Source organism: Carettochelys insculpta, chromosome 5 (assembly GCF_033958435.1).
Source record: "Carettochelys insculpta isolate YL-2023 chromosome 5, ASM3395843v1, whole genome shotgun sequence".
NCBI lineage: Eukaryota > Metazoa > Chordata > Testudines > Carettochelyidae > Carettochelys > Carettochelys insculpta.
Window position 1 is genome coordinate 41,462,652 of NC_134141.1, and position 16,922 is coordinate 41,479,573.

Here is a 16,922-nt window from a genome sequence, read left to right on the forward strand (position 1 = left end):
CTAGTGTGGCCACAGCCAGTGTTTCCCCAAGCCTGACAGTAGTTTAAGTGCTGCTGTACCATCAGTAATAACTTGTCACTATATTATATTTGTTCCTCTCCTTTTGAGCACCTCTATGTCTATCTCTGTATTTTTGCTAGACCCAGGTCTGGCTTGGGGACTGCTATCACATGCTCAACCAATTGTCCTCTCTTCTGGGTTCAGTGCTCACTGGCAGAAAATCAGCTGATGTTACATAACTGCCTCAGACTTTGGGCTGGCTGCTTTCACCGCTGACCATACTGCTGCCTTTGAGCCTGCAAAACAGATTTTTGTGCTCAAATCTGATTTCACAGAGCCAGTACATTTTAGAAAAACTTTCCTTTGAGAAAGTTTGCTCTCTCTGATTTTAATGTATCAAATGGAGGAATAAACATCAGCCACAACCAAGCAAAGTGCTTTTCAGAAATGAATCAGTTGAAGTATATACTTCCAAATCAACTCCCTACCTTAGAAAACCCTTAATTGCTATATGCTGAGATCCTAATGAGCATCTCCATCCATCACTAAACAGTCATTGGCTCCTCATACTCACTGCTTTAACTCTATCACTCTTTTTGTAGCTTTTTTGTTTTTCTAGTCTTTTCAGGTTCCTCTACCTCTTGAGTCAGCGTGGTTATAGTGTACCAATAATGTTGGATGCATTGGCTGCCAGAACTTTGCTGCTATGTTATTTATAAACTCTTCAGTTATATGATCTGTCCTCCAGCTGAGATAATGACTTTCCTTATTGCCATGTAGCAGTAAGTTGGTTTTATCCAACCCATCAAGGGAACATTTGTATGGTGTCTGGAGATCCTTCCCATGACTCAAGTCCTGTAAATCAAATGCATCATCCGAACAAGTAATGAACAAGATTCATGCCCAATCAATCTTTTACAAACCCACATAGAACTTCAATATTTTACGTTTCCATAATATTTTCCATGCTTCAGGTTTTCAAGTTCAATTTTTTTTCTTTCAGTAATAGACCAAATACAAATATAAGTGAAAAGAAGGGGATAAGTTTTCTTTAAGGTAGTCTTCCTAGTGAAAGCTTGTCATCTCTTTTGTACCTCCGTCAAAGTGAGTAATAAGAAAGCAGATACTCCATCGGTTGTTCAAACCCTAAAATCATAGATGTTTGGATGCTTACTGAAGACCATATACGAGATTTTTTTTCTGTTGGAATTTCTTAAAGATGGTGGAGTTTTGGGTCCTGAAGTTAAGTTCTGAAGTTCATACTAATTTGCCCTTTAAAATGTCAGGTTAGACTTCTTGCTCTACTGGTGAAAGAGGCCAGTCTACTAAATTTTGGTGGCAGTGAAATTACAGTGAAAAGCAAAAGGAAGAAAATGAAAATGGATATTTTCCTGGAAAAGATTGCTTGGTTTGGCAAATACTTATGCAAAATCACAGATCATAAGAAAATGAATCCAATTATTTTTATACCATTTAGCTCTGGTTTCTATTAGTACACAGGCATAAGATACAATCATGCTTAAGCAATAAAGAGGGCCAATAAATATTATTTGTATATAATCCATGTGTAATTTTTTTTTCTTTCCCATATGGGATTAGCAATCAACTATGTTTCTGTATTTTTCTGATGTGGTAGCAGTTTATCTAAATCTATGCATTCTGTTTTCCTTTGCCTATCCTTCATTGATCCAAGCATTTGGCTTTGCCCTGTTTTCACTGAAATTAAAAAAAAAGTTTTAAAAATAGATATTTACACAAAGAGTGGCCAAAACGTGGCTACTGTGATAGCTTCAGCAACCCCCAGAGCTTTGTATAGCCCAAGATTAATTTGGTGCCTTCAGTATTACATTTCTGAAATGTTAAGGGAGTTTCTTAGCTCCCTGTGCAGAGTGCACTTATATCTAGAGTGCCACTTATTCTGATTACGTTTGTTCACTGGTGGTTTTCAGTCTGTCAGCCACTTCTACAACAGGTGCCCGAATGCTTTCCTGAAAGTGCAACTCTCTTTGATTATGGGCCAATGTTCTAGTTAAATATTCTATGCTAAAGGCAAAAAAAAAAAAAATGGGGTGGAGACAAAGCAAAACTTTGGAGAACATTTTGAAAAGATGTAGAAATCAAATTCTGGAGAGCCTTCGTAATTAGGCATAAAGTTTTACTGAGAATTCTTTCTCTGCAGCAATGCTTATATATTGCCATAAAGACTATATAAAAGTCCTTTTTGAAATGAGTATTTCCAAGTTATGTTAGAAATATAAAGAAATATAATAGCCTGCTGTTATGAAACAGTAATCAATAGGAGTATAGGAATGTATATTTGTGGGGTTTTTTTTGTTTTTTTACAACATGCTACTTTTTAGATGCACTATTTTCCCCTCGTTGGAGGTGTAATGTATGCATGTGCTGCAGTCACAGGTGCAAGAAAAGTTATTCAACCATTGCACTTGTTTGATAAATTACACAAAGATCGTGAGCTGTGTTATTGGAACCCTGTTTGTTTGGCTCCAAAAAAACTCCAAGTTCCTACTTCTTGATATGGCAGCACCAAATCTAGTGATTACTGAACAACAGGAGGAGTAGTGACATTACGTTAACTTCCCATATGTGTGGATCTGGATGCTAATCTATTGGTGAAATCCTCATTGATTCTATCTAAACATCATTCTCAGTGTGTACCAGTACTTCAGGCTCGGGGTAACCAAACTGCTATAACTTTTCAAGATTATGTCCTACTGGCTTGTCAACATGTGCATACGTGTGTGCTGTGGTTGATTGATGATGGGGAACAAGTACAGGCTGACTCATTGTCTATCAGCTAATAGAGTAAATCCTGTTACCCTGATTATTTGCTCAATTGCTGTTGGCTAGCTCCCTAAGAATGATAATTAAGTCCTGTTTAAAATGTATGAATCTTCACTATGTGTTACACTGGATACAACCACAGACCAATTCTCCCCTTCATAAATACATACATCCACGCTCACTGAGACATGAATAAAGTCAAACAGAAAGCTTTTACTGGAACTGTTTGTAAAAGAAAAACAAATCTTTTAAACATTCACTATTTCTTTCCCTCTGCCCTTCACTCCCACCCTGAATTCCATGGTTGAAAAGATGCCATTATGCCAGTTTCCAGTAAGCATGACAGATGTTTCTAATTAAGACATTTGAAACAACAGTTTTATTGCAAACATATGTGAAACCAAATGTGTCCCTAAATTAATTTTCCATTGCTCATTTGTGCAAATTAGATACCCATTCTAATTTTCCCAAATCATATTTACATTGATTTGAAGCTAAGATCTACTATTTTGTGACAAGGAGATTCCTTTTAGTTGAAATATGTGCCTGTAAAGAATGCTGAAATGAACCTTTTTTAAAAAAAATTCAACCTTCATGACTCTTTATCTATAGTAATTTGTAAATATTTTAACGTAGGGATGATGAATAACATGTAACTTACCATGCAGGACTTTTGAAAGTAGTAAATTCAGATCAGACAGTTTTGTTTTTAAAAGACTAATTCATTTGATCAGTCAAGACATTTTTGTATAAGTAGTATTCTAAAGCTCTATTGATGTCTTTCCTATAAACTCTTTATTAGGGGTTTTATTATTCAGCCAGTGTTTGTGCTATTACTTCCAGTTTGAAGTCACAATTATGAAGCAGGTGATAACTGCAGAAACTTCTAATTACAAATTAAAATAGAATGAAAACAAATAAGTTGTTGGAAATGTTCTTTAGGAGAACATCTCCCTCCTCAAAAATTGCACTGCATAAAATGAATAGAAACAATGAGCAATGCAAAAAGGCAAAAGCTGGGCTGTGTGGGTGATAAGGTATTGAACATTCCAGAAGTGCTGTGTTTGTTAGTGAACATACAGAATGCACAACAGTATTTTTCAAAAATATGCAACATTCACAATCTGGGTACAGATAAAAACAATGATGTAAATAAAGCAGGAAGTAAACTGTGTTAACTGAAGCACTGTTCCAAGTCAAAATGGAAGGGCAAAAAAGAATGTACAATAGCTTTGCAATTGAATGGAGAACCTGTCAGCTAACTTCATTACAACCACCCAAATCAACATGCTATCAAAATCCATAATAAAACTGATTTAGAATATTCACAAATCAAATTCCCAGCATAAAGTAAAGAAGTTGCCAGTAACTGTGATGGCAGGTAAATACCATGTAGGTTGTGGCCATACTAGCTTCTCCTTATGCAGTACATCATTAGCATAATGGTGGCCACACGTGCTTTGAAACTGCCAGTTTCAAAACACATGATGCCCATGTAGCTGGGGGGGGGGGCTTTCAAAATGGCCTGCAAAACCAGATCAGAAGAATGGGCTTTTGAAATTGGGGTTGTTTCCAAAAGGACCCCCCCCGCCCAGCTACATGGGTGCGGTGCATTTCGAAACCAGCAGTTTCGAAGTGTGCATGTGGCTGTCATTATGCTAATGAGGTGCTGCATCTTCATGGCAGCTCCTCATTACCATACCCTTCTGAAAGGAGGAGCTAGTGCGGCCACAGCCATAGAGTTATGTAGCTTTCAAACTAGGAATGTTCAGCCCGTGAGCAGATCAAAATTTATACCTATGATAAATCTTTTTTCAAATGGACATCCTGTTGGAAATAAAAAGACATTTAGATGCAAAAAAAAAATTTCTGGTATATTTGGAACTGGTTACAATGCAGGCACATAACCTTGAAGTTTATTACTCGACCAAGGGTAGGAAAATTCCATCTGAAATGAGACTACATTTAAAAGGAATTAAAATAGATGGAGGAAAATAAATTCTAAGAATCAGTGGAGCTAGTGGAGTTGGTAGAAAATCAAACAAATCTCTGACAGTGGGTCTCATCAAAGAAACTTAATAATATTACAAAGGGAATTCTTTCCATTCTCAGCTGTGGAAGAAATAAGTAACAGATAAGTTGGAGCAGAGTATTTTAGTATTTTGAACATATTCCAGAGAATTTGTCAAATGGAACTTTCCACATCTAGAGCTAACTGTACATTTGCCACAGATCTTGGCTGATAAGTGTTCTTCTGCAGTTACACCTTAAAATCCAAGTGCACCATGTGCATTCTGTAGGAAGATAGTAGAGATCTTCAAAGGAATAGGCAGGGACCCACTTACGCCAATGATGTATTGGTCTCAGGCAAAACCAGAGAGTAAAGTATTAGCCTAATTGTCTGTTTATCCAGGTAATAGCATGGTTTCTACTCCGACAGTATTTGATTGTCTTCCAGCTATTTAAAAATAGTTATTTTTATTAAGTTGATTTTATTTTGGATGTCTAAAAAGGATTAATATTTTTCCATTTAATTTTTTAGTAAATTTTTAAATGGGAATTCCATCAAGTGTATTTTTGATTCAATCCTATAAACTCTTTTTTTTCTGTTTTAACAGGAAAGGGCTATAGCCAATTTCTTTTCCTAATAAAATTTTATTCTAATTTTCAAACCATAAGCATTGATTCAGCTGATAGGAATAAGGGGATTTCGACGTTTGCAGGGTCCTTTCGAAAAGGACCGCCAGGTAGATGAGCTGCATGCAAGCAAAATGCAGCACTTTCGAAGTGCTGTGGCTGGCAGCATGCTCATGAGGTGCTGAATATTCATTTCAGTGCCTCATTAGTATTCTCCAATTTGGCCATTAGCAAGGCCATTTTTGAACGTTTTCCTAAGCGTAGACATGGCCCTGGAATGCTATTTTAAAATTGGATTGCCCATTTCTGATCAAAAAGATGAAGAGGGTTTTTGAACTCAGAAATGTCTCTAATTTAAAAAAAACATTTGCAGGTCATGGGTAGATCCTCAGCCATTGTAAATCACTGAAGCTCCACTGAAGTCAAAGAGCTAGCCTTGTAGATAAGGACATTATGGGAGCTTCTCTAAGAATGAATATATGTTGGACCCATTTTCCTCCATTGTATTCGGTGTGAGAAACAATCCAGAAAAACTGCAATTACCTCATAGCCCAATATGAATTTGTCAAACACTCTTAAACTTTTATACAAACTGTCCTGAATTTTCAAGTGGATGGGAAACTTCCACCTGTTCCATTCTCTTTCCAGCATTACAGGTCAGCTTTTTCATTGCAGAATACCCCTAAAATCCTCTAATTTTAAGGACTTCACACAAAGGAGACCATGAAGCCAGGCTGCTATCTTGCTGGAGTTCTAGTGCTGCAAATTTCACATGCTATCTCGCAAATTAATAAAAGATTCCCTTCAAATCAGGAACTGTCCTACAGGGATTCTCTTGGCAAATAAAATGTTTAGGCAACGTAAAAAACTAAACTCAGGCTGCAGCATTGTCTGGTGCATCAGAGCTGGTATAAGCCACTGGCGTTCCTCTTTTCTGAGACAGCTGATGAAGATGAAGCACTTCTCCCATTACCTCCCGCTGCCCCCATCTGAGTAGTGGAAAATGTAGAGAATTATTTAAATCCTCATTATGCAGGCTTACAGACATGGTTTAGTCTAGTGGGAGTTCCAAAAATGATTTACATAGATTGAAGGAATGGATTGAGACAACACATGGCATTACTACGATGGGATTTTGCTAGTCTGTCTTCCATTAGTTACTATCACAGCCTTAAAGTCGTTTAAACTTGGGGAGTAAGGCAGGATGTTGGTGAGATTGATTGTATGTCAAGAGGTACTGCACAGTGGTGGGATTGTTTTCTTGGGTTGCACAAATGTACAAATCTGTAACACAAGATTTTACAACCTATGATGTAAAGGAAATAGGATGTAATTATTAACAAAAGAGGACATGAAAATAAATGATTTCTGTTTCTATGTTCCTGTAAAATGAAAGAATTCTGTTTACCTTTCTGCTGCTGTTAATGACTCAGTGTTTTACCTTTCCTGATCCTCTTCCTGCTTTTACACTACTTATTTAGCCAGGTAATCCTTTTGCTCAGTCTGTGCTGATTGAAATGCTTTTGGAAGGAATCCAGGCACCGTTTTTCTCCTTTGCTCCAGATGTTTGCAATAATGTACTACCAAAGTGAATACCAGTGGTAAAAGGATACTTTTTCACAGGAAATAGTTTGTATCTGACACCAACCAATGGCTCCTGGGAGGGTGAGAGGAGGAACAAATTTATTGGCTGACAGTTAACCAGTAAACAAACACAAGCTTTGTACCAAGAGTGTGAAAATAAAATCTGTAATGATTTATTAAAATCAGTGAATGAATTTTGTACATTAAACTGAATAACTATGAAGCTGACTACATATTAAGCTGATTTTTTGTTTTAGGATTCATCTGGAAAAGATTGTTCTTCCAATGCTTTTTGAAACACTACCTGTCCTTCAATCCTCACCTTTCTTTTTTTTAAAAGGCCCTCTTAAACAAGTTATAGAGCGCTTACCTAGGTAGCTTCTTGGCAGGTATTCATCTAAGCAACGATCCAGTACATTGCACTTTGGAATTTCTTCCTCTCTGAGGTCTTTAAAAATATTTTACATGATACTTATAATAGAAAATCTTCTTTTCTGAATGTAAAACTTTTCCCTCATAACCACATTTCATCTTCTTTCCATTGCTCTACTTCATACGCATTCTCTGAAGTTGTCACAAGATAATGTTGCATTATTTTGGATGCAGAGCTCCTGTTTTACTGCCACACTCTTTACACAGAAGAACAAAGGACAAAACGTACAGGGTGAAATTTTAGAATTTTACAATGAGTGGTAACAAAATTTGTGTAAGCAAAGTATGCATGTGAATGCACACTGAGCAGTTTTTGCAGTCTCAGACCAGATAATAAAATGTCTCTCACTTGCTTTCACAGACTATAGGCTGTGGACACGTTTTATACACAATCTTTTACAAAGTTAGAAGCTTACGAATATTTGCCCCTTAAAATGCATATGGTCTCTTGTGTTACCAGCACTAATTACTTGTATTTTACTCATGTTTTTTAGGAGCAGAGTTGCTACATTATGGAAGTATCTGGTACCCTGCCAGCTCCATAGGTAATAGTGTTGCAGTGTACTCTTGGAAAGGAAGTAGATCACATACTTAAACAAGAGAATGAGCATAAACTTGCTGTCAAACTGTTTTGTGTTTTCTTAAGTACTGTGGGAATTTAGTGTCATAAAATAAAGATTATAATATTTCCATTTTGAAATTTTTCAGACAATCGTGTTGGGCTACAATTTCACGTACCACAAATTTGACATCTCTTAGATGGTCATGTATAGAAAAGCATATGGAAAATTTAGCAGGGGATATCTCAAATACATCATGTTTTGCTATGTTGTTTTGTTATGGAAACTAGTTGAGAATTAAATCTTTGAAAGGGACTTTTGCTTGTTGATGCTGCATCTCTGACCAGGTAGCCTACCAGCTCTGCTTTCCTTTTTTTCAGCTACCCCAAAGCCATAATCCCCAGTCTCCCTAGTATGTGTACACTAGACATGTTTACAAAGAAACCCTTCCAGAAGATCTCTTCCAAAAGAACTTCTCTTGAAAGAAAGCATCCACACAGCCCCCATTCTTTCAAAAGAACAGGCTGGGGATTGAAAAATCAGGCCCTGTGAGGATTGCTTTTTTTGCGGAGGGGCAGGAGAAGGGCCTGCAGAGCATCTACACACATTTTCTTTCAAAAGGGGGTGGTCTGCCTGAAATGGGAAAGGAAGTTAGTGATTTCTGAAAGGAGAACCCCATTCTTTTGATTTACTTTCAAAAGAACACTTTTTGTATGTAGACACTCGAAGGGATCTTTCAAAAGAGCCCCCTTCTTTCGAAAGAACCTGCTAGTATAAAAACAACCCTTGTGATTAGAAAAGCCTTGGCAGCAGGCATCCTTATCCAACATAAGTAAGAGTACATTGGATTGGACTACATTTGTGACAATAGATGTGTGGTGAGCCACAGGAACTGGGACATGGAAGTGAGATGCAGGAAGGGTATAACATGGACTTAAGAAGCTGGAAATGCCTGAAGGGCAACTTCATAGTAGGGAGAGTTAGGAATCAAGGGGATGGTGAAAAGGACTACAGGGGAAAGGAGTGTATCTGTGACTGGAATTTGAGTTGTGGTGGGAGAAAGACACTTAATTGCATATGCAATTTAAAATAGAGACATTCAGTGCTTTTATATTTTTTTTTAAAAAAAAAGAGGTAGAACTCAGCCAGCTACCATCCCCACCCCGCTCCCTGCAACCAAGCCTATGGCTGAGATTGCTGAGGTGCCAATATTCAGTACCAGCAAGTACTGCCACAGAAAAACACTGGAGGAAATCCCTCATCCACAAGTTTGTTAACTTAGTGATAGGGTCATAAAGAAATTCACTTAGGTGCACTTGGCTTAAATCTAGGGAACTGCTGGCTAAAATATCATTATCTTTCACAGCAAGCTGAAGTCACATGCCTTGTCAAACACTATTAAACCTAAATTAACACCTCCCTGCCAAAGTGAAAATGTACCTTCCAGCTCCTCAACAAACTCATTGTTGGTTCTTATGCAGATTCTCACCCACAATGGCATCGTTTCAGCCTTAAGGGATGGGTGGGGTGGGGGTAAATCAGAAGAATGGTTTTCCTTGTTTTTTGTACCAATAATCCAATCTAGCCTTTACCAGCATGCAAGTATCCACTGTGAGCATATCTGAGGTCAGAGTTTGGGCTGCGCATTAATGTGAAACTGAATGAGAGAAACTCCACCATGAAACCTCTGGGGTTGCATGCAAATCCCAAGCCTGGATGAAGGAGGATTGTTGGTCAGATGAGTGACAATGCGGTAACTGTGAAACAACAATATGAATGAAAGCTGATGCCAGTACAACTAAATGATAAAAGATGACAGCTTGGACATTGCCAGGATAAACAAGATCTGTGACACCAATCGAGCGATCAGTCGATAAATTGGCTACCAAAAGAAAATTACAACTAACACATACTATCAGTTGGAATGTGGAACATGCAAACGCTGTGGATGACTGGAAAATTAGAGCTGCTTTGGAAGGAGATAGATACTGATGCAATCTACTTGGACTGGTGGAGATGCATTGGACAGCATTGGGAGAGATGTGCAGTTGTGAACTCATTTGGTCAGGGAATGAAATGGAGCATGAGGCAGGAGTTGGATTCCTTCTTAGCGAACGAGCTAGAGGAGCATTGTTAGGATACAAACGAGTGAGTGCGAGAATGATGGTAGAACAGTTTTGCTTTGAATCTTGCAACATCCCAGTCATTCAGATGTGTGCACCCACATTGGACAGTACAGAGGAAGAGATTGAGCTATTCTATAAAGACTTGACAAGATGCTGGTGGAGATACCGAAGAGAGATGTGTTGATCATCAGAGGAGATTAGAATGCGAAGGCTGGAACAGATAGCAACGGACGAGAGAGAGTTATGAGAAGGTTTGGATATGGAAAAAGAAACAAACTAGGTCAGAAAATACTTGAGTTTGCTGTGGAGCACAAGATAGTGATCTGTAGCATGAGATTCCAACAAAAGGAATGCAGGAAGTGGACATGGTGATCAAATGATGGGAAGTCTAAGAACATGATAGATATGATCTTGATAAGAAGATGTACAGCAGTGCTGAATATTCCAAGGAGCAGGTATAGACTCAGACCACAGTCTGGTGATCGCAAACATCAAGATGAAATTCAAGAGAAAGTGTAAGACACAGTTTAAGAAAAGAAGAGAGGTGGTAAGACTAGGCAAGGAAGAAATAGGGAACATATACAGAACAGCACTCAGAGAAGACTAGAAATGTGGGTATACAAAAAGACCTAGATTAGAGTCAAAGGGATAGCCATGGCGATAGAGGGAATTGAGCAGACTGTTCCAGAAGAAAAGATCAATAAAAAGTGGATTATGCAGGAGACACTGAAGTTGATCCAAGAGAAGAGAGCATTGAAGATCAGAAGGGATAGTTCTGAGAGGGCAGAACAGCAATATAGGGTGAAATGCAATGTGGTAAGGAAAGTGGCCAGAAAGAATAAGATGAAATGGTTAGAGGAGCAGTGTGAAGATATAGAGAGGTATTACAGTGAATGTAAGACCAGAATGATTGCCCTAACAAGTCATCTAGGCAAGGTGCTGATGATGATACTGGCAAAGAGACTAAGATCACAGATAGAAGAACATCTAGTGGACGAGCAAGCGGGGTTCAGGAAGGATAGAAGTACCCATACAGCCGATATTGGCACTAAGACTGATAGTGGAGAAAGCTCAATGAAAGAACAAGAATAAGTACACTAGCTTGTCAATTTTCAGAAGGTGTTTGACAGCATAGATCAGAAAGTGACTTGGGTGATGTTGGAGTTGTACAGAGTGGATAGATTGATATCCTTCAAAAACCACATCAATGACAATGAGGGGGCAGAGAGTGGTAAGAACATGCAGAGAGTTGGGAAGTTGGTTAGGAATGAGTAGAGGTATGAGACAAGGAGATCCAATATTTCCAATATTTTTATCACACATCCTGGAGAGAGCAGTGGACAAGATCAAGGAAGAGTTAGAAGGCATATCTATGCATGGGATAAGAATTAACAACTTGAGGTTCGCAGATGATATAGTTATCATTGAGGAAGATGAGGAGAAGCTAGTGAAAATGGTGTGGTTGCAAAATGAGGAAGGGAAGTGGTACAGACTGATTATGGTATTTGGAGATGAGCAAGTAGGAAGGAAGATCAGTGTAAATGCGATTGAACTAGAGAATGTAGAGAAGTTCACATATCTGGGGAGCAATATAATGCGATCTAGACTGTAAGAAGGAAATAGGAACTAGAATAGCAAAAGCAAGAGTGAGTTTGAAGGCAATGGATAAGATCTGGAAAAGCAAAGCAATTAGCTTAAGAACAAAGCTGAGCATCTTGAAAATGTGTGTGTTCAGCGGCATGTTGTACAGATGTGAGATATAGGTTATAATGAAAGATTTGAAGAGAAGAATATTAGCATTTGAGAGGAGTTGTTATAAAAAGCTCCTGAGAATAGGATGGATGCAGAAGGTCACCAATGAGGAATTATATAGGAAGATACAGCCAAAAGAGAACCTACTGCAGAAGGTTATACAACAAAAGTTACAACTATTTGGGCATATTTGCAGAATGAACAACAAATGAAAAAAGAAGACCTTGGTATTTGGCATAATGGACAGTTCGACTAGGAGAGACAGACCCCACAGAGAATGGGTAGATGATATAGTAGATTGGTGCAGAGTTAGTCTACAGAAACTAAGCTAATTTGCAGTGGGCAGGGGAAGATGGAAGGAAATAGCAAAAGAAATATCAGACACCACTAGGTGCTGAGCCCCTGGCTGCTGCTGCTGATGGATGAGACCAGCACGATCAGTTATAAATGAGAATTGAAAGTATATTTGTTTGGAGCTGAAGCGTCTGAATATGCTTGAGTAGTAAAATGTGTGATTTGATGTGGAAATAAATGTTAGGATGCTTTAAATTATGATTTCACTATTCTTAGTAAGTGTATACCAGAGAAGAAATGTACTTGAGCAATCTTAGCTCAACTTTACTCTGTTTCTAGTGTGTTTACTCAAAGTCTGGAATTATATAGCCTTATGGCTTTCTTTTAAAGGGGCTGTCTTTTTACTATTTGTTTTTGATGAGTTGAAATCAAATTGGGAAGTTGAAGAGTAACTATATTGCACTCTATATTTGTGTTTTTTCCTCCCCATTGTGTGTTTGTCTTCAAATATGCAGCCATTCCTGGGGTGACCTAAAATACTCATTTTAACATCATCAGCAATGAGGTATGCTATTTTAGGAAAAATAACTGAGAGAATAATATCTCCAATTAATAATCTGAGAAATTCAGGAACCAGAACACAAATTATCCATATTGGAAACATGATAGGATAAGTGCCACTGTACATCTGGGAGTGGAGGAGAATATAACATCAAAACCAGCTTTTACATCTCATCTGGAAGATTTTACCTTCTGCAGCACAGTAGCTTTCTAGTAGACTTTTTCCAATTGCTCATGAAAAATAACATTCATTACGACGTAGCCTCTTTTGGCAGTTCATAAACTTGTCATTTGTTCTTCATGTTTTGTGATTGTTCTAATTAGCATTTGCTTAAACAGGTTTGCATATGAATTATAAGCCATGTGTCATTTGCTAATGCTTTTGTTTGACTATATGAAGCATATAGTTAGCACAGAATGTATCTATCCTAGGGTATCATAAATGGTACTACAGGAGTTTCCTGATGCTGTTCTCTTTAAGTAGGCAAATAACTAATGAACAACTTGTACTGTACTTTCAAGGTAAATAGTCCATGTGACGATAGTGTGCAAAAAGGAGTAGTTTGATAAACATTTTCACAAGTACCCAGGACTGCCAGAAGGTTTATAAACAGTGGATAGAAATTGGATTTGCTGCTTGCGTTCATTAATCAGTCTTAGTATTATTCAATTGGTTTTCTCCTTAGCATAATGCTAAAACATTGGATCAGCTCCAACTTCTCCACCAAAGGAAAAGTGCATTCTGAGTTATCGAAACAAACTCTAACAAATTCTTGGCTTTTCTTTAGTGTCCCATGTAATTACTGATATTACCTAACCGTGCTTAGCTTGTGTGCTTTAATGACAACACAAGAACTAGGGGTTACCAAATGAAAGGAAAAGGTAGCAGGTTTAAAACCAACAATAGGAAATATTTTTTTCAGACAATGCACAGTTAACTTGTGGAACTCCTTGCCAGAAGATGTTGTGAAGGCCAAGACTATAGCAGAGTTAAAAAAAAAAAAACTAGGTAAATTCATGGAGGATAAATCCATCAATGGCTATTAGCCAGAATGGGCACAGAAGGTGTTCCTAGCCTCTTTGTCAGAGGCTGGAAATGGGTGACAGGGACTTGATCACTTGATGATTAACCGTTCTGTTCATTCCCTCTGGGGCACCTGGCATTGGCCACTGTCAGAAGACAGGATACAGGGATTGATGGACCTATGGTCTGACCCAATGTGGCTGCTCTTATGAGATCACACAGCCGACAGGGGTATGTCTGAATGCCACATTCCTTTATTGTGCATTCATTTATTGTTTTCTGGGATGGCACATAACGTAGCATCAGAATGAAGACTTGTGGGCTCAGACTTTGACTTCCTAAACTGTTTTTGTTCAGCAAAATCTTTCCTAGGAGAACTGAAAGTAATTGTTTTAAAAAACTTGATCCAGGAGGAGCCTCCTCCCCTCCATCTTCAGAAATTCAGGCCAGGTCTACACTAGACCTTAGAGTTGATTGCAGGTATGCAATTCTAGCTATCACAAGTGAATAACTGGAATTGACTTATCTGTGATTGACTTACCTGTTCCTCACTGAGGAAAATGAATGGGAAAAATTCTCCCATTGACCACCCTTACTCCTCTAGAGATCGAGGACTGTCAAACCTGATAGTTCAATTTTGCACATCCTCACCAGGCACACAAAATCAAACCCTGGAAGATTGACCCTGACTGGGTCAAGCTACTGGATAGTGTAGATGTGCCTTCATTAAGAAACTTACAGAAGAACCAGCTGGCACAAAGCCCTCTCTGTGAGCTGAGGTGGCATTCTCAGGGCTATGTAATTCTAAGAGAAGATATGGATTTCTAATGCCCAGCAGCTCTGTTCCAGGGGGCCACTAGAGCATAGCTCCATCTCCAACCTCTTCCCTGGTATTATAATGGGCCTTTTTGGGAACTGTGAGAGGAGTTGAGGATGTGCTGGCAACTCCTTGTGTCCCTGGTTCTTGCAGACTTGTAGCGGTTAAAAGGTGACAAAGCAAAGAGGAATACAAAATTAACTGCTTACTCCAAAGATGCACTAATTCCACTCTGATTATGGTTTTTACAAATAGGCTCTGAAGAATCACTTTTTAAAATGCTAAATGTCAATTTTTTAAATTTACACATGCAAGCCAACAAAAATCCACTAACACCACAATCAAAATTAAGAAAAAAGCTGCTTGAATCTAGTTTGAATTACTTTATTTGTACATGTGATGACAACTTGTTAATCATAAAGCATTAACTTTTTGAATCTCAATCTAGTGTCATTAAATAATCTTTGCCTGTTAGCCTCATTGATCCCTTAATATAGTGAAACTGAAAAATAGATTAAAATGCTTCATAATTTTGCACAGCTGTGAATTTAAAAGGATAACTGATAGATGCTTTCAGTTTTTAGGGCATTTAGGCTAAAGCCACACTACCATGGAAGGTGAAGCCGCTCAGAGTCAATCTTCCATGATTTTGTTTTGTGCATAGGTGAAATGGTGCTTTCTGGGGTCAAAGTCGACCCTGGAACTCCTCATGAGGATTAAAGAAGGTTGATGAGAGAAACGCTCCCATTGACCTTCTGCCATGTAGCCAGCCCTTGTAGTTGACTGCTATTTCTAATATAGATATAGCCTTACACGTAACTTAATTCTACCAAGCCTATTTACCAAATGTATTTACATTTAGAAAGAGATTTCTAAGAGCTGAGTGTGAGGGTTTAAAATGTAACAAACCTTAGTACCAGAAGACAGTCTTCTAGATGTTTAGAAGGATTACAGACTAAACAGAACCCTGAATATTTTAATTGATTATTAAAAAGGAGCCATGTCCTGGAAAAGATGACTAGTACTGTACATGTTTAAACAGGTGCTGAGATAATAGCTGAAATTATAGAACCTGGACCCATAGTTTAATAGTGAGAAAACTAGGGAACAGACAAATGAATACAATATAATAGGAATAAACTAGTCTAACTCTTCTGAGGACAACCCAGGCCTCTCTACCTTTAAAATATTTTGAAAGAGTTAATGAAAATGGGGAGACAGATTCAGTAGTTATGATTCATCTCTTTAAAAGTGTTTGGATAAAATATCTGAGGGCTAATGTGCAGAGAGCAAAGTTCTGTCATGATTTAAAACTAGTTGACAGAAGTAAGGTGGGAACAAAATTCTGGCTTTTTACAATGAAAATGTTTAATCAGCAGCTCCTGCAGTGACCACTATGGCTTAATATATTCACAATTCCAAAGCAGTGGCTGAAGTGAAAAACAAAAACAAAAACAAAAAAAAAAGCTAACACTACACACTGATTGCATGTAAAACAGGGACCAGCTGTCAGAAATTGAACTTACAAGGAAACTAACTAGCCCCATTTCATAACTTGGTAATGTCAGTTGACTGACAGGAAACTTGTAGTACCTTTGGCACATTCAGAATTAGCCACTGTAGGAGAAAAGATGAGTGAGTGGATAAACCACCAATCTATTCCCATGGCAATGTTTTTATAACTTTGCAACTGTAGGCACATTTTAATCTAACTATAAGTTGACTTCACATAAAATCCCCAGACAGGTTTTGATGAATATTGCTACACTTCTGTTCATAATATATACACACCTAGAGCAGTACTTTTTCAAATGGATTAATCATGGGAAATTTCCCCTTGAAATTTGTTTATTGTGGCTCTTATCTCAAAATCTGAGATTTGAGGTGTGATGCTTAATGGTGAACAGACCCTCAAGTCATAGGGATTTTTTCCTCTGTTTGCTGACCGGATAAGCAAAATAATCAAGTTTCTAGCCTGACTCTTGCTAGAAAATTAATCTTAAAATTGCTTTCCTAGTGTATTTGAGTGTGTGTATATGCTTAAGGCAGAGTGCCTGCCTGCTCGAGAAAAGTCAATGCACCTGGTGTTCACAGGGCCACTATGAAAATATTCAATATTCCACTGAATAGCCCTAGATAACACTTCTTAAAATGGTGTTCAACACTAATAAATCCTGTAAATCAAGCCCTGGAAGTTTTTTCTTGAAAAATAAAAGCACCATGGCCTGTTTAACAGCTAAATGAGGACCGCAAGCTTGGGTGCATTCAGAGTGGAGGCTGCAGTTCTGCCTCTCCTCTCTCACGCCCACTCCACCCCAAGAAGGGTCCACCAC